We start from the raw sequence: 18,510 nt of genomic DNA, 5'->3' as shown, positions 1-18,510 counted from the left end.
CCACCCAGCAAACCGCAGGGAAGGAGACCTGCTTGCTCGGGGAACGCGAGAGCAAGCCGGGGAAGGAGACCAGCTTGATTACCAGAGGCTTCCTCAGGTATGCTGGGATACCTGCTTATTCCACGGAGGTCAAGAAAAGCGCTGGTAAGTGTCTATACTTGATTACCAGCGCTGGATCACCAGCGCTGGATCCTCTACACCCGAGACAAAACGGGAGTACGGCCAGCGCTGCAAACAGGGAGTTGCAGCGCTGGTGGTGCCCTGCAGATGTGTACACCTCCTAAGTTGCAGCGCTGTAACCCCCTCACCAGCGCTGCAACTTTGTGATGTAGACAAGCCCATAGACATCGTTAGACAAACACTAGTGTCACAGCTACAAAGGTCACCTTGGAGAGAGTGAGGCTCAGACCTACAGAAGGTGGGGAGCTCTGCTCTTTGGGTCACAGCTGGAGATCAGCGGCCATTGCTGAGAAAGAGAGCAGACTAAGTCTCATGCCACGTTCCCTCTGAGCTACCTCTGTCTTCCAGTGTTTTTTTGGTTGATGGGCAGCTAACAGCTCCCCTCCTGCAGTGAAGACTTGAGTCTTGTCCCACTACTCATGGAAGGGAGGCCCTGAACCTAGAGAGGAGACCATCAATAGCTAACTCCTCACCCTACATTAGAAATTCATCTGTCTGGATGGGCCATTACACAAAGTAAAACTATCTCCCCCTTCCTTATATCTCCTTGTCAAGTGCTGGAAATGGGCCATTTTCATTACCACTACAAACAGTTATTTTTCTCTCCTGTTGACAACAGCTCACCTTAACTGATCACTCTCCTTATAATGTGTATGGTAACACCCATTGTTTCATGTTCCCTGTGTGTATATATATCTATCTTCTTTCTGTATTTTCCACTGCATGCATCCGATGAAGTGGGCTATAGCCCACGAAAGCTTATGCTACAATAAATTTGTTAGTCTCTAAGGTGCCACAAGTACTCCTATTCTTTCATCTGCCACCGTCATCCAAACGCTAACTGCAGCCAAGCAGCTGATTCACCAGAGATTGAATGCATCATCTGGTCTGAAGGGGCTCTTGCACCCCAAGATTGGGTTCCCTCTCCCTGGGCTCTAAGGTTTGACACCTCTCTCCCACATAGCCTCCTGCCCCATAAAAACGTATGCACCAAGCTCCCAATTCACTGTTCCACGAGGCCCACTTTAAGCCATTCCAGCAGCATAAAGGAGCTGTTCGGTAGCAGAACAGACTGCTTGGCTAATAACCCCAGTGTAACTGTTTTATGCACTCCCTCTTGCAGCTCCCTCAGACTGCTCTCGCTTACACCCGGCTGAGAACACAGGGAAGGGGGCGGCAGTGGCTCAGGGTACGATTACAATGCAATAAAAGAGCCATGGCATGGCCACAGGTCAGCTGACTCAGGCTCTTGGAGCTTGGGCTCAAGGGGCTAAAATCTGCAGTGTAGACACTGGGGCTCCGGTTGGAGCCTGGGCTCCGAGACCCTGTAATGGGGATGGGTCTCAGAGCCCTGGCTCCAGCCCAAACCTGAATGCCTACACTGCTATTTTTAGCCCCACAGACCAAGCCAGCTGACCTGGACTCTGAGACTCGGTGCCACAGGGTTTTTATTGCAGCGTAGGTGTACCCATACAATGTTCTATCCATGGATGGAGCAGAGATCAGAAGGAATGGAGGCTCAGGCACCACATCTCCCACTGCCCAGCACAACCATTGCAAAGCCGCTGGAAACTAGTCTTCCCCCACAAACTCAGGACAATTTTGGAGTGGCTTGGCACTACTTCACCACAACTTGCTTTTCTCTAACCACTAGCAGCCTCATTTATGGACAACTAAAAACAGCAACCGGCGATTTGCATAAAGACACACAGGAAATGCCCTCAGCAAGTAACAATCAGTTCTCATCCAACAGGCACTCAATGGGCAAGGGGAAAAATGCACATTTTAAGAAAATCTTGTAATATATTTTTTGGTGAACAAATAAATGCAGTGAAGTGCGGGAAGTCATCGAAGAGCTCAAAATGGGCTTGCTGGACCGTTTCAATCCAGCATGACTGGCTCTACAGTAAGATTCTTCAGTGCTCCGCTCCATCAGAGTTTGAATGACATCAGCACTGTGGCTTGCCCCAATTCCGCCGGGAATTATAAACTTTATAAATTCAATTATAAAGTCAAATAGACCTCCCCGTTAGGCGCGTGTCTCTGAGAGCCAGCCTGGACTTTCTCACACTAACTTTCACCCCATGATTCCTAGGTAGGCCTTTCTGTACCAACAGAAATTCTACTGTCCACAAGGCACCTCTCACACACTTCTGAAATGGCTTAATCACATTTCTCTTCAACCTTGTCTACACACAGGCCTGGCAATGGTTTTACTACATTGCTTAAAGCAGTCCAACCCTTTGTATATCAGTAAGCAATACAAACTCTGCGTTAGACTGGTGTGAAAACCCCTATCTGCTATCTGACCGAGCGGCACATATTTAGGATCCATCCTTGTCCCTACTGATGTCAACATGAAAAACTTCAACTTGCTTTTAGTGAATGCAGTACAAGGCCCTTCATTTTCTCAATAGCTCCTCATCAGTCACCTTAATTATTATTGTCATTCTACTCTGAATTCCCTTCGCTCTGTCCCGATCTACTGAGGAGAATCAGCAGTCATGGAGAACAGTGAAAGGGAATCATGGAAGCAAATTAGTTACAAAGAGGATGCATGGCACTAGAATAGGAATCAGCTGACCTGGGCTCTCTGCCACTGATCTGCTGGGTGACCTTGAGTTAGTCATTTGAGCTCGCAGCCCATTTTCCCTCCCACCCTTCGTCTGCTTTCTCTGTTTAGGATGTCAGACTGTCTTGTGTGTTTGTACTGCGCCTAGCACACCAGAGCCCCGTTCTCGGCCGAGGCCTCCAGACACTACTGTAACACAAAGCATGAGTAATAACAGAGAACTTCCCCATAGTTCTTCAGCCTTTCATTATTTTTAACCACAAGTTGTAGCAGGTCCAGCTAATGCTACAGCATCAGAAAACAAAGGGATGCCTGCTCAAAGCAGTGTGTTACCATAACGGGCCAGACAAAGGTGGTCAGTTACATCTCAGTACAAATACTCCCAGCTGAGGTATGACTGTACACGCAGAACAGGCAGTTTCTGGACTATTGTGGTCCATGCTGAGCAAGCCAGCACTTCCCCAGTCTCAGAACAGAGTTAGTGACAGCATACAGCAGGGGTCGGCAACCTTTCAGAAGTGGTGTGCAGAGTTTTCATTTATTCACTCTAATTTAAGGTTTCGCGTGCCAGTAATACATTTTAACATTTTTAGAAGGTCTCTCTCTATAAGTCTATAATATATAACTAAACTATTGTTGTATGTAAAGTAAATAAAGTTTTTAAAATGTTTAAGAAGCTTCATTTAAAATTAAATTAAAATGCAGAGCCCCCCGGACTGGTGGCCAGGACCGGGCAGTGTGAGTGCCACTGAAAATCAGCACGCGTGCCGCCTTTGGCACCCGTGCCATAGGTTGCCTACCCCTGGCATACAGCATGGCTGGTCTTTGTTAGGACATTTCTCTGCATAAGAGAACTTGGGTTTGTTACTGGGTGCTCCACGAGGCATGTATATGGCTAAAATGCTTCTGAGTGCTGAATTTTTTAGTCCTTTTGCATGTCATGATAGAGACATCCACATTTGACAGCTGGCTCCAATCTTGCCCTTACTCACATAAGTAAATCCCACCAATGCAGGGCTCTGACTCACCTGAGTAAGGGCTATGTAGGACAGGCCTATTGTGCCTATACATTCATGACTGCCAATGTTCTACGCACTCACACATACAAACCAGGTGGAAGGGATGTTTCTTTGTGCCCTAGAGATTCCCATGATGGAGAGATTTTCTTGCTTTTGGTGCTGTGCATCCCAGAAGAAAGGAGGAAAACCCAACACTGAAGAGAGAGGAAAACTCTTAGCTACAATCCTATTAAAGCTGCCACGGTGCTGCTCTTTCTTCTAGAGCTTAATTAACAGTGCCTTCTCATCCCAGGTTGTTTACAGAACCAGCCCTGTCATTTGACGCAGGTGCTGTTCTGCTAAGAATAATGCTTTGTACTTGTAGATCTAAGACAACCACGAGTAAGGGTGAAGGCAGATGGGAGGGAAGGGCCCAAGCATGTAAGTGCAGCGTTATCTAGCTACATTCTTATAGTCATGCCCATTACCATCGTTTCTGATACCCCTATAATATCTCCCCCTTGGCCCACACCCAGGGGGAACAATGGATCATTTTCTCTCCTCAGGCTCAGCACTGTGTCTTACCCAACCCAAGTGGGAACCCTGGGCTGGTCCCAGGCTCTTGTGTCAGCCCTGCTCACCCTGATGATAAATGAGTTATTACAAGCTTCCTGTTTATCTCTGTGCTGCAGCACCAGCAGGGAGTGAGTGCTCAATGGAGGACATCCCTCACCCCTGCCAGTCTCACCCGCTTCCTCCTTGGGGAAGCACTTCCCTGGGAACTCAATACACCAGCCTTACACAGGGTAGGTGCAGCGGCACATCCCATGCTGCTGCTAGGCAACAGGACTGGGGCTCAAAGGTGCAGGTTTTGAAGCTGCAAGGTGCTGCGCCCCCTCAACCATCCTGGGCTTCGATGGGAATGGAGGATGCTCAGTACCTCACAGGATCAGACCCCTAAGTGCTCAAATCAGTGTCAGTTCACTAAGCCTTAATAGTAGCACCTTACAGGAGAGGTAAAGCTGGTGTCTACCTTGCCCCTATGCCTCCTGGGAGGTGGCTTTCACTGAAACCCCTGGGACACTCACTCATCCACCCAGGACAAAGCACATCTCCAGTGCCGCTCTGTGTCCTAGGTTTCACCACTGAAGTGGCAATACTTCACTTTCCACCCTAACATAGAGACAGCCCTGGAGGCCAGCAGCTAAAAAAGGGTTAACTCACTAATTCCACCTAAGCCTCTCTCTTGGGAGGGGAAGTGCTTCACTGGTCCCCAGCTACAAATGCTCCTGTAGACATGGCCTGACAGAGCAAATTCATTGGTTCTGGAGTATTCAAAGCTGCCTAGTTAGAGCACAGTCCATGGAAGGAGCACACAGCACAGCTCAGAGCTGCTTGTGAGTGTCAGCTGCTTGCTGTGTGCATATGACACCAGCACATGCCCTGCAGTGCTTCATGGCTCACGTTCATGTCAACAAACGGCACGGGAGGCGCTGATTCCCTAGAAACAGACTGGGAGCTGGACCTTCTGGACTTGCCATTTAGAGCTCTGTCCCCTGGAAAGCCAGGGAGGTTCCAGCAATCACATGCTGCATGGCTCTGAGCTGAATTAGGTAGAAGGCTCCAGTTTAGCATCCTCAGAGCCCTCCAGCGCATGAAGCAGAGAAGGTTGGATGGTAGCAGCCCTCTGAGGCAGGACTAGAGGAAAGAGAAAATCGTAACACATTCAGCTGGCCCAGCAGAGGCATGCTGCATGGCCACGTGCAACAGCCCCGGCTGGCATCTCCCCAGTCCTGTGAAGGCAACGCAATGAACCTCTGAAGAAGGGGTGGCCCACACTGCATGAAAGTGGCCCCTCCGGCTGATTAATAAGTGATACTGATGGGCCCCAAACCTTCAACTGCCTCTTGGACAGAAGACAGGGGTCTAAACGGGGGATAACTGGGTGCAACTGTTGGGATTCCAGCAACAATGCAAAAGGTCTCACCTTCCCTCTTTGGTCTCAGAAGAGACTAGAAAATATGTTCCTAGACATTTCCAGCTCTGCTTTAGGGTCACCGTATCTTAACGTTCAACTTAGCAGAGAGGCACTCCTGGGATCGTCTCATTAATTCGCCTCTCATGCCAGTTTGACTCAGACCCAAAAGGGAAATCCCCTCTCTCCTCTTAGCTGCAACTCACCGAGAGAAAGCACCTTATGATTCTCCTCCCAGATGGGCAGAGCCCAGCACTCCTTCTCCAACATGTCCTTGGCTCCTGGCTGGTGCAGGCCGTTCTAGATCCCAACTTCCAGTGGATACCCAGCATTTTAGTTATTATCAGAATTAAAGCAGTACCTAGATTCCCTGGCTGTGATCAGGCCTCAGTGCAGCAGGCTCTGTATGCACAGTCCCTGCCCGAGAGCTTCCAGTCTGAATAGACAAGACAGGCAGAGTGACAGGAAAAACCAAGCTGATGTGACTTGCCCCAGGTCACGCAGCAGGACAATGGCAGAGGTTGGATTAGTACCCAGGACTTCAGACTCCCAGGGCAGTGCCCAAGCCACAGGACTACACTGGCTTCAGTCTGGCCATTCCAGAGTGGAACAGGCGACAAAATTCTGATTTGGATCAGAGCCTTCCCCAAACTGGATCTGGAATTTTCTGCAGTGCCATTTCTATTGGGATTCTTTCGCTTTGGGATTACCCTGCCGCCTGTGACTAAGGGCTTGTCTACATCAGAAAGTTGCAGCGCTGGTGAGGGAGTTACAGCGCTGCAACTTAGGAGGTGTACACATCTGCAGGGCACCACCAGCGCTGCAACTCCCTGTTTGCAGCGCTGGCCGTACTCCCGTTTTGTCTCAGGTGTAGAGGATCCAGCGCTGGTGATCCAGCGCTGGTAATCAAGTATAGACACTTACCAGCGCTTTTCTTGACCTCCGTGGAATAAGCAGGTATCCCAGCATACCTGAGGAAGCCTCTGGTAATCAAGCTGGTCTCCTTCCCCGGCTTGCTCTCGCGTTCCCCGAACCCCGAGCAAGCAGGTCTCCTTCCCTGCGGTTTGCAGGGTGGTTCCGGGAACGCGAGAGCAAACCGGGGAAGGAGACCAGCTTCGCCGCGGTTTGCTCTCGCGTTCCCGGAACCACCCTGCAAACCGCAGGGAAGGAGACCTGCTTGCTCGGGTTCGGGGAACGCGAGAGCAAACCGGGGAAGGAGACCAGCTTCGCCGCGGTTTGCTCTCGCGTTCCCCGAACCCGAGCAAGCAGGTCTCCTTCCCTGCGGTTTGCAGGGTGGTTCGCGGAACGCGAGAGCAAACCGCGGCGAAGCTGGTCTCCTTTCCCGGTTTGCTCTCGCGTTCCCCGAACCCGAGCAAGCAGGTCTCCTTCCCTGCGGTTTGCAGGGTGGTTCGCGGAACGCGAGAGCAAACCGCGGCGAAGCTGGTCTCCTTTCCCGGTTTGCTCTCGCATTCCCCGAAACCCCTTGAAGCCGCCCAACAGCGCTGCAGTGTGGCCACATCTAACACCACTTGCAGCGCTGGTTGCTGTAAGTGTGGCCACTCTGCAGCGCTGGCCCTATACAGCTGTACTAATACAGCTGTAACAACCAGCGCTGCAAAATTTTAGATGTAGACATGGCCTAACTGTCTGATCTAGTCCTCCTGGCAAGAGAACATGCCCTGCAAACCAGCTCTCTGCAGAGAGCACAAGTGGCAAATCCACATTCCCATGGAACTGCTGGAAGGAAGGGCTCCTGTTCCCTGCCAAGCAGCAGCACCTTGTTGTGCAGATGCAGTTCCAGAAGTGCCTAAAGCCGGGCCTCACCCTTGCTATCTGCATTTCCTTGGGTGCCAGAGGAGCCAGCCTCACTGGGATTGGGAAAGAGCAGTATTCATATGGTAATTCCTCTGCAAAGAGAGAACAAGGAGAAGCCTCTTCTGTTCAGCAGCTGGGGCCAGGCTCCCACTAAGGAGGAGCCAGCTGGCTGCCCCAACCGTCAGGGACAAAAATACAGGCCTTGCCTTTTGTTCTACTTTTCCTGCCCGCTAGCTGGCATTGTCCCTGCCCGCCCCACCCTCCCACGGCCCCTGCTGGCCTGAGTCAGAGCCTGCCCAGGCCAGCATGGGCCCAAGGATCAAAGGGAAGCAGCCCAGAGCAGGAAACAGCTTGGCCCATTGGCAGGCCAGGGGAAGGGGGCAGGGGGGAAGGAGGCATTTGAATGGGGTCCCATTGCCCAAGGTAGAACGGGAGCAACTCCCCTGTTTAAGGGGTCCAACACAGCACCAGTTAGTGGCTGCCCTCAGTCCTGAAGGGGCATCAAAGGCCACTGTGAGATTGTAGGCAGTGGCCAGCCAGTTTGTGATGGGAAAGCAAAGTCTCACACTGCACTAAGAAAACGGTCACAATACAGTTCTGAGCCCTAGTGGTTAGGACAAGAGCCACCCTGACATGCGGGCCTCCAGGCTCAGACAAGGCTGGCAGAAAACGGAGGATCGTGACATCATCTGAAGATGCTCCAGGGTCAGTGGCTAACAATGGGAAGGCTCCAGGAGAGGAAACCTACAGTGAGTGTTGCTGACCAGTGGGGAGACATAGAGACGATAAACAGAGGGGGAAATGATGCCAAAGAAACTCAGCAGAAACCCACATTAGGGAGCATAAAACTTGAGCTGTCAGTGCCCCTGTCTCACACACATTGTGGGTAAGTCTGTTGTCCAGTCGGGTTTCAAATGTTCATACTTTCCACCTCTTGTGCATTGTCCAGCAGGGGCTGCCTCTTACTATTTTTAAATCTATGAATCAGGAGAATCAGGTACAGACATTCCCTGTTGCTCAGCCATCCCTGAGAAAGTGACAGAGGCAATTGCTCTGCTCCTCACAATCATCCTGGGGAAAGAGCGTTACTGGGGGAATGGAAAAAATTAACCTCTTTCAGCTGAGCCAGGAGAAAACCCACAGCAAATAGTGCCTCCATCTAACTCACAATCCTCCCCAAACATGTTTTTTTTGTCTTCCATTCAGTGTCTCCTCTTGTCAGAAAAAAAAACAACAAAAAACCACCATGGAAGTGAAAATACAGAGAAGCCACCACTAAAGAAGCAGCTCAAGAAGACTTTATACTTCCTTCTCTCTGCTCCAAAGGCCCCTTCAACCTGCAGGCATGTAAATCTGTGCTTCAGGGGTTTAGTGACTGATGCGGAACAATCCTGCACTGCTCTCTGGACCCTCGTGAAAGCCAAGAGACTGTCAATAAGCAACATGTGCAAAGGTCCTGGCTGGGACCTTAGCTACTGTTCCTAAGATCCGAGTACTTGGCCCTTGAAAGGACACACACACCTGGGGGCAACACAGATGAGGATGGAGATTTTGAATAAATAATTTCATTTATTATCTTAACAGAGTTTAAAAATTCAGAGCAGGAGAAAGAGTTAGCCCCAAGGAGGAGTTCCCAGAATGCAACAGTTTAACCACATCACAAGAAATCCCCTGGCCACCTCCCTTCCATCAGTCAATCAAATAACAGCCCCACAGCAATGACAGCAATTGCTCATTACGTGAAAAATGTGTATTAGGAAAGGAGTGAATATATTTTTAGCAAGAGGAGCCAGGGCCATATGACCAGCCAGCTCTGCACTGATCATAATTTGGACATCACTGTTCTAAGGTAACAGAGGCCACGGAATTCAATGGCCCAGCGAGAACTAGCAAGCAGGCTGTCTGCCTAGTTCTAGTGTGAACAATGAGGCTGCATCTCTTTCTATAAACAGGATGGGGATTACAGGTAGTTATTTCAGTGGGAGATCTATTATTGCTCTGTAGGATCCTGAAGTCTCCTCACGCTAGCAAACCCCTGGGAAAGCAAATTCCTATGCTGCAGTTCCACAGTGCCCCGGAATTCTGAGAAAGGAGGACCCTGCACAGGAGATCTCCCAGTTTTCAGGGCACATGGAAGACCATTTCAAGGGCATGGTGAGGATGGACTTCCATTTCCCTCTCTTGAGGGCAACTGAGACTTTCCAGTAGAAGCCCGGGCACATGCTGCTGAGAGCAATAGCTATGGCCCAATTATAGCTGACTAAGTCAGAAGACCATGTCCCCTGCTCAGTGCGTGTGGGTATGTGACAATGATCCTTTGAGATGCTCAGGTAACAATTGTTCGAGAAATGGAAAGTGTTTTATATGCGTCATGGAGCAGCTGTAACCGTAATTAAGGCTGAAACCAACTTCCTGGTACAAACCTGATTTTCAAGACCTTCCAGCAATTACTCAACTTCCCTAAAAGAATCCAATTCCCTTGAAATTTCACAGGCCACATTTCAATCCAGGGTAGAATTTTTGGAGGGACTGTTATCTGAGCTCCACTGAAATGCCCTGGCAACATTAACTCAGCAGGATTTTCTCTTGTGCAGTAATTAAGCCTCTCTTTACTCCTGATAGGAGAGCATTAACCCTCTTTCAGAGATCAATAAACTGAAGTGCAGAGCAGTTAAGTGACTTGCCTGAGGCCACTGAACAGCACTGGCAGAGTCAGGAGTAAGAGCCAGCTTCCCTCGAACTACTCAACAAGACAGCACTGTAGTCTCGGAGAGTGAGGTAACCAGAATAAGGCTTGGATGGATTGTATGGGGATTGGAACCTGGGATGCATGCCTAACCTCTGACCTCCCATCACTATAGGGCACCACACTATCTTAACAAGAAAACCTGGTATTTAAAATTAAAATATTTTACAATGTAAAATCTCTCGTGTTCTGTTCAAGGGGAGAGAAGTAAACATTTAGAGTCCCTCTCTTACAAAGGAGTTCAAAAAAAGTTAGGAACAGCTGATTGCAGGAATGAGACATTATTGATTACTCAACCAATCACAATACAGTTAGACTTTGGTTCATTTGTATACAGCTATCCTATTGGTTAGAATACTGTCAGACTTTAAAAGTCATATTTAGTCACTATGATGTCACAGCTCTTGGATACTGCACTCTGATTTCCTCTCCAGGAGATGGACTTTATTCCATCAACAGACACGGAGACTTCCTGCTGTAGTAACATAGAGACAGTCACCTTAACTAAAAAGTGTTACATGGGTTGCACTAGTTACTTTGTGATAGCATTAAGCATCATTATTACAGTGCTGTAAACATACATGGTGCATTATAAAACCGTGTCAGACGCACGCCATACCCTGAAGAGCTTACAAGCTCAGCAAGACAAGACTAGGCACAGAGCAATGGGTCAGGTAAGGGACAGTGTGGTGATAGGATCAGTGAATAGAACCAGGCAGGAAAGCTTCCTGGAGACTCAGCATAGAAGGCAGAGATCGGTAGGAGAGGGGTCAGAGGTAACGTCACCGCACCTTTGTGCGGCCCAGATTCACAGTTCATGCGGCCCCAGGCATAAATTAGAGCAGTTTATGAGGCTGCTCTCCTCCCATGGGCTGCCTGTGGGTATGTCTGCACAGCAACCAACCACCAGTGGCTGGCCCATGCCAGCTGACTCAGGCTTGTGGGGCTTGGGCTGCGGGGCTGTTTCAATGCTGTGTAGACTTCCGGGCTCAGACTAGAGTCTGGGCTCTAGGACCCTGAAAGATGGGAGGAGGATTCCAGAACCTATGCAGTAATGAAACAACCCCTTAGAGCCCAAGCCTGTGTGGGCAGGCACAGGCCAGACGCAGGCATCTAACTGCAGTGTAGACATAGCCTATGAGCTGTACCCCAGCCCAGAATCTCCACAGTGCTTTTTGCTACAAATATGCCCTCTCCTGCTCCCAACAGGTCCCTGGCCCTGCCCTTGGCATGCCCCCTACACTGGGGGTGTGAGGGAAGCAATGCAGGACTGATTACTGCCCCAATTCCAGTGGGAGTGTAGCAGCACACTTTGGCACAGAAGGAGTGGGAAACTGTTCTGAGTGCAAGATGAACTCATGACGTAATAATACTACTACATGTATAACACTTATCAGTAGATCTCAAAGCACTTTACAAAAGACATATCGTCATCCCCATTTTATAGTTAAGGAAAACGAGGCACAGAGATGGGACATGACTTGCTTAAGGTCATACAGCAGGTCAGTGGCAGAGCTAGGAGTAGAACCTAGGTCTCCTGAATTCCAGTCTAGTACTCTATGCACTAGGACACATTGTGCCAATAGAAGACATGAAGCTGAGAGTGGGAAACATACACACCTCTACCCCGATATAACACGAATTCTCACATAACGCAGGAAAGCGGTGCTCCGGGCGGGGGGGGGCCTTGCACACTCCAGCAGATCAAAGCAAGTTCGATATAACGCAGTTTCACCCATAATGCGGTAAGATTTTTTGGCTCCTGAGGACAGCGTTATATAGGGGTAGAGGTGTATATCCACATCTCTTATCCGATGTTCTTCACAGCAGGGTCAGGGCTAAGACATGTTGGCGCTGTGCAATTACACTCATGGATTTACACTTTAACCTCTGGGGGAGGGGGAGGATTTAAGGAGCACAGTGCTAGATTTTGGAAGGGGTTGAACAGAAGTGCTTAAAAGAGCCAGATCTGGTCCCCTAAAAACACAAGACCCACATGGTCGTATATCCACTAAAAGCAGCTCCTGTATGTGCTTGTACAAGCAAACTTCCATCACAAGATCTAGGCTCATGCATCTGAGAGCAGAATCCAACCCAGACTCTAGATTTTAACATGTAAGGCTTCCTAACAGGACAAATCCAATCCCCTGGGATAGGAGGTTACTTCATCAGCTCTGTTCTATATGACCAGTTTTAAAATGCTGGAGCAGTGGTACCCTAACCCTACCCCTACAGATGGCCTGCTTTATCTGATCCACATGGCATCTATGCCAGCGCAATGGTAGGGAATTTACATAAAAGAGTAGTCCACATTAAGCCAGTGGCTTTGAATCACAACACACCTGGACCTGAAGTCAGAAACTGGTTTCCATTAATAACATAAATACATCCTGCCTACTGTGGTGATGGTCATTACAGAAAAACCTGGAAACAATCTCACTCCACCAGTAACAATGGCACAGTTACATACTCAGCTGCTTGCTCAGCCCCCCAGCTCCCCCAGTTATGGAAGAGAAAGCATCATTCAGAAAGGGTACAGACTGTCTCAGCAGATGCTCATGGCACTAGATAGATCAGGCCAGATTCATCCCAGATGCTACTTTGCTGGCTGCAGTGGAGCTACCCAAGGAATGAATCTGGCATCTTTTAAAAGGAAAGTCTAAGTTTTCCTGGAACAAAGCTGGTTTCCCAACAAGGATGCTGGCTTCAGGCAGCACAGGCATACTGCAGTAGAGGGAGCAGAGCAACCCTAAGAATCTGGTGCTCAGACTGTTTGGATTTTGAAGTGCCAGGTGACAATGAGTTGTTCGGGGATACCAGGACTGGAAGAACAGAGTGCATTTTCTGTAAACAAGCCCTTTCATTGCAAGGCAATGGTTCCAGGACCAGATCTGTACCTGCAGAAGGACTCCACGCCCTAGCACTTGTCTGTCTGAGAAGCCCCAGGAAAAGCATTTACTTAGTAGGACTATGGTTTTCCCATAGTGCCATATAAACACACTGTTTCCCAGTCTTCAATGATCCTGCTGCGATCAGCTGTCCCAAGTGATCATTTAAGAACCGGGAGCTCCCAGTAAATTGCAAAGAAAACGTCTTGCCCTCCCCCAACCCCCTCACTATATCTCCCTGCAGCCCTGAAAGTTTTCATCATTAAAAGGCTTGTAAGGGTAACCCAGCAGCAGAAACACTGACTGAACGCGACACTTGAGAACACGGGGTAAAGAAAAATAGTCATTTGAATTTCAAGCGAACACAACCCGACCTGGGATTCCCACCCCTCTACCTCCAGGGCTTACAGGAACACCCAGCCACTCGCTCTGCACTCTTTCAAATGAGATTGTTAGATAAAGGCAAGAGGAAAGTTACAGTTAAGTCTCCGTCTCAAGGAGAGCAAAACAAGCTCCTTCCAAAGCAAGGGCAAGAAACCACCAGAGAGAAAGAAACTAAAGCACTTGGCTCAGTTGGCCAAATATTTACAAAGAGAGAGAGCTGGGAAGCACAAAGCTCTTTTCTTCTTTCTCGGGCGGGATCTGGTCGGAGCATGGAAACAAAATTCCCCCATCCTTGTCTCTCTCTGGTTACAATGACTCAGCCTGGAGGCTGGAAGCTTTTAGCAGGGCTAGAGCTGCTGAAACCTGCCCATCTCCAGAAGGGGGACAGGAGCCTGAAGGCTGCCTGCTCTGCTGAGCCTCGCACGTTACCACCGAGAGCAGCCCACGATCACAGTTTAGGGTTGCTGCCTTCCCCCATCCCTACCCGGGCATGCAGGTCCCCAGCCCCGCGAGGGAAGCTGCGGCCGGAGAGAAGGCGAGGCAGGCGGAGGAGGAGGATTATTGGGAAGAACAAAGGGAGAATGAGAAGACTCACCCAAGCAGCTGAAGCACTCTAGGCTCCTGGCTATGTTAGCAGGGAAGGCCCGCCCCCTTCGGGGTCACATGGTTCAGAGTGCTAGTCAATGATCAAAGGGGCTTTGTCACTCTGTGACTAATGAGCACCCCCCGGGGCAGCAGAGCTAGGCAGTGGCGGGGGGTGGGAGTGCCGATGGGTAATTACTGCCCAGGGTGCAGAGTGCAGTGGAACCGGCGGGGGGGGGGCAGTTCAAAAGAGCCAATTAAAAATAAAAACGCTGAGACAGTAATTCAGAGGGAAGTCTCCGCTCTAAAAAGGAGAGGAGGTGACGCTGACTCAGCTTATGGGGATTTCGAAAACTCAGGGAGCTGCCATGCAGGGGCGATCCGGAAAACAGGGAGCATTCATCCCACAGGAGCTCAAAGCACGGCGCACGTGTGAATGAACTGGGCTGCACAGCTCCCCCGCTACTCAGCTAAGTATTATCACCCCCATTTCTCTGCTGGGGGATTAGGGTGACTAGATAGCAAGTGTGAAAAATCGGGACAGGAGGTGGGAGGTAATAGGTGCCTACATAAGAAAAAGACCCAAAAATCAGGACTGTCCCTATAAAATCGGGACATCTGGTCACCCTAGGGGGGAATCCCAAGTCACACCATGGTTAAGGGATTTGTCCAAGGTCATGGAGGCAATCAGTAGCAGAATGGTGGCCAGCCTCCAGCTCTCCTGCTGCCAAGCCTTGTGCTTTAGCCACGGGACCATCACCTTGCTGCCAATACAGCAGGTTAGGTGGCCGCTCCTCTGCTGTAAGTGATTGTAATTGTGCTGAACTGCAGTTTGCATTTGTGCATTTGGCTGGGAGATGAAAAAGGTGACCTCACTGATCTTCTCTAACCCCGGACAATCTTCCTCCCAGTCCAGCCAGCTCTTCCCTCCTGCTGCCTGATCCTGCTCTCAGTGGTGTTGGAACATTTTTAGTAGTGGGGGTGCTGAAAGCCAGCCCCCTTGCCCCTGTCTGCACCCTCCACCCCCCTGCCCAAAGCTAAGGCTGGGAGCAGGGATCTATCTCCAGGAGCCAGGGACCCGGACAGGCATAAGGGGGCCAAGGCTGTGGCCACAGCTGGGGAGAGAGAAGGGCTGTGGGGCCAGGAGCAGAGCCCCTGGCAGGGACTGGCAGCCAGGAGCCCACATGTGAGGCCAGGAACAGAGCCCCAGAAGTGGAGCCCTGGGAGCAGGGGACTAGCCCTGGAAGCGAGGCCCAATCGCCAGGGAGTGGGACCAGAGGCCAGGGCCCCAGGAGCAGAACCCCAGGCACGGGACCAGGGGCATAGGCCCCGAGCACAGGGCCAGCAGCCAGGGAGTGGGGCTGGCAGACAGGACCCTAGCAGAGGGCCAGGGAGCAGAGTCCTGCATGGAGGCCAGGAGCAGGGCCCTGGGTGTGGAGCCAGCAGGTGGGGCATGGGGCGGACTCTCAGGACATGAGCTGGGGAGTGGAGCCCTGGGTGTGGGGCTGGTGGCCTCACATAAAATCTGGGGGTGCTGCAACACCCCCTACATCCCTATTTCCAAGGCCTATGCCTGCCTTCTAGTCATAGCTTGTCCTACATCCCAACCCACTGTCACGGAGGGGACTCTGATATCTCCAGTTCAACAGTGGAACTTCACCAACACTAGGACTCCTCTTCCATAAGCACGAGGACCATGTAGGCACCGAGCTGCTGGGGTTTTGTTGAACAGGGAGGTGGCCATTATCTGAGGAGTCCTGCCCCCTCTGTGCACAATGGAGTTCAGTCCCATAGGGGCTCCCTGCACATGTTCAGACAGCAGAGTTAGAGGGACAGGGCTGGCTCTACAGTTTTCGCTGCCCCAAGCAGCGTGCCGAATTACCGAGTCCGTGTGCCTTTAGGGCAGCAGGCACGTTTCCACGGCGGTGGCAATTTGGCAGCAGCTTCTATGTTTAGCTGAAGCCGTCGCAGACAGCTAAACATAGAAGATGCTGCAGAATTGCCGCCACCACAGAAACGTGCCTGCCGCGCTAACAGCACACGGACACCCCCGCCGTCCGCGCGGCAATACATGCGCTGCTTGGGGGCAAAACAACAGGGACTGCTGCCCCTTGCAGATTGCCACCCCAAGCACCAGCTTGGAATGCTGGTGCCTGGAGCCGGCCCTGTAGAGGGAGCAGGGCTGCTGGGCCTGGCCCTTTGGCTAGATGGAGCCCCACCCAGATCAGCAGGTGCAGGAGCAGGAGCAACTGGAGCTACTGGAACCTAAGGAGTCCTTCTCCCTTGGCCTGTACGGAATCCCCTGGGCCACGTCTAGCCCTTTGTGTTTGGAGCAGTAGGGAGGCTTTTGCTGGGAGTAATCAAGCCAGAGGAACTGGTGGGCTGGAACAGGCCCAGCCCTTAAACCAACCCAGCTAAGAAACAAGAAGTAGCAAGCCTAGCCAGGACAATCTATTAAACAAGGTGAATGAGCAGAGGCTAGTTTTATGAACCACTTTTGTTGGGAAACAAATACACAAGACAAGGAACTTCAGCAGATTTGGGCTAGTAAAGCCATAAATGCACTAGGCCAGTGGTCCTCAGCGCAGTGCCCACGGGCACCATGGCACCCGCCGGGGCATTTATGTGCGCCCGACTAGTGCCCAGCAGGGGAGAGAAGCTGCGGCCCCGCGCCTGCCGGGGGCAGAGAACTTCAGGGCTGCAGGCTGCAGCCGCCAGTGTTCTCTGTCCCTGGCAGGCGCAGGGCTGCAGTTTCTCTCTGGCTTCTCTGGAGCTGCAGACAGCGGACACTGGTGTTCTCTGTCCCCGGCAGGGGCGGGGCTGCAGCTTCTCTCCTGCTTTGAAGCCGTGGCCTGGCACCTGCTGGGGACAGAAAACTCCGGGGCTGCGGGCACGGAGTTCTTGGTCCCTGGCAGGCACGGGGCCATGGCTTAAGCCAGAGAGAAACCGCAGCCCCGTGCCTTCCAGGGACAGAGAACTCTGGGACTGCAGGCTGTGGGCGCTGGAGTTCTCTGTCCCTGGCAGGCGCAGGGCTGTGGCTTCTCTCCAGCTTCGCCGGGGCTGCAGCACCGGTGTTCTCTGTCCCCAGCAGGCCGGAGAGAAGCCGCGGCCCCGTGCCTGCCGGACACAGAGTACTCTTAGGCTGCAGGCTTCATTCTATGTTAAAGAATAATAAATATATTTGGACCAGCAGTTCAACAATGTTTTACTTTTTTAAAATAAATAAGATGAAAACTGTTTATGATATTTATTTTGTAAAAACTCCTTAACTTTTCTTACAGGTAGATAAAAAAAAGCAAATTTACATGGTAAGGTGAAAGAGTAATTGCCGAATAATTGAATGAATATCTTTTACATGTAAAATTACCCTTTTTATCTTATGAATTCATACATTATGTTATATTAATTATGATATTTTTGTATTATTTAATGTACAAATACAAAATAAGCCTTGAAAAATTGTTGGCGCCCCCTACACTCTTCTGAAAACATGGATGTGCTACTGGCCACAAAAAGGTTGGGGACCACTGAACTAGGCCCAACTCTCCACCAGCTTGCCATTTACCTTGGCTTTTCCACCCGTGGAAGGCAGGAGTAAAGGGATACCTGTCTGCTTTCCCTGCGTGCCAATGATGGCACAAGGTGCAGGGCAGTGGTGAATTGAGCCCATCATTAATCAGGTCCTAAGTTCCTTTTAAGCTGCGCGGCTGTGCAGCAGCCTATTAAGCACCGCGCAGGCGCTCAGGGCTGCAGTGGGGACAGATGCCTCTCCCACAGTCCTGGATGAAGAGGTGCCTCTCTCTGCTGGCCCCAGCCCAGCCCCAGACCTGCTGCGGCTGGGGCAGAAGTACTCAGCCCCAGCCCAGCCCGGCGGGGAGAGGCACCGAGTCCGGGGGGAGTCCTCTCTCCCTGTTGTAGCTCCAGGGCAGCCTGCACCCCAACCCCTCATCCTTGGCCTCATCCCATAGCCCACACCCTCAGCTGCAGTCCTCGCCCCCCCCCCCACACCCACACCCCAACCCTCTGCCCCAGCCCTGAGTCGCCTCCCACACTCTGAACCCCTCGGCCCCATCCTGCCACATTAATTTTGTTATGTGCACCAAGGTGGATGTGATATGTCACACATCACCTCAATGTTGGTGCACATAACAAACATCAATCCACACATGCATGGGAAAAATTAGAGGAAACACTGACCAGGACTGGAGTCCCATTGTGGGAGAGTACCTGGAAACACCTGGAAAATGACTACCTGGGATAGAGGACGCTGTCATCTTTTTTCAAGTGTCGAATCACTACTGTAGTGGTGCTATGTGAATAATTTAGGACATGGGAAGGTAGACACTCCCTACCCACCCTCTCCTAAATGC

The 18,510-nt window shown here is 50.9% G+C and overlaps 1 protein-coding gene across 5 annotated transcripts in view; it reads right to left on the bottom strand.

The window, feature by feature from the left end:
- Positions 1 to 18,510, bottom strand: part of SEPTIN9 (septin 9) — a 271,829-nt gene that overhangs the window by 60,363 nt on the left and 192,956 nt on the right. Inside the window, exon 1 of one of the 5 annotated variants that reach the window (XM_050919341.1) lies at positions 14,154 to 14,201. The exons of the other annotated variants lie outside the window; for them this stretch is intronic. The gene's annotated coding sequence lies outside the window, so the exon portion shown is untranslated. Of the gene's footprint in view, positions 1 to 14,153; positions 14,202 to 18,510 lie in introns of those variants that run through there. 5 annotated transcript variants of the gene reach the window in all.

This window comes from Gopherus flavomarginatus, chromosome 12 (assembly GCF_025201925.1).
Source record: "Gopherus flavomarginatus isolate rGopFla2 chromosome 12, rGopFla2.mat.asm, whole genome shotgun sequence".
In the NCBI taxonomy this organism is placed as follows: domain Eukaryota; kingdom Metazoa; phylum Chordata; order Testudines; family Testudinidae; genus Gopherus; species Gopherus flavomarginatus.
The sequence above is the reverse complement of the archived record's forward strand: the minus strand, read 5'-3'. Positions and strand labels throughout refer to the sequence as shown.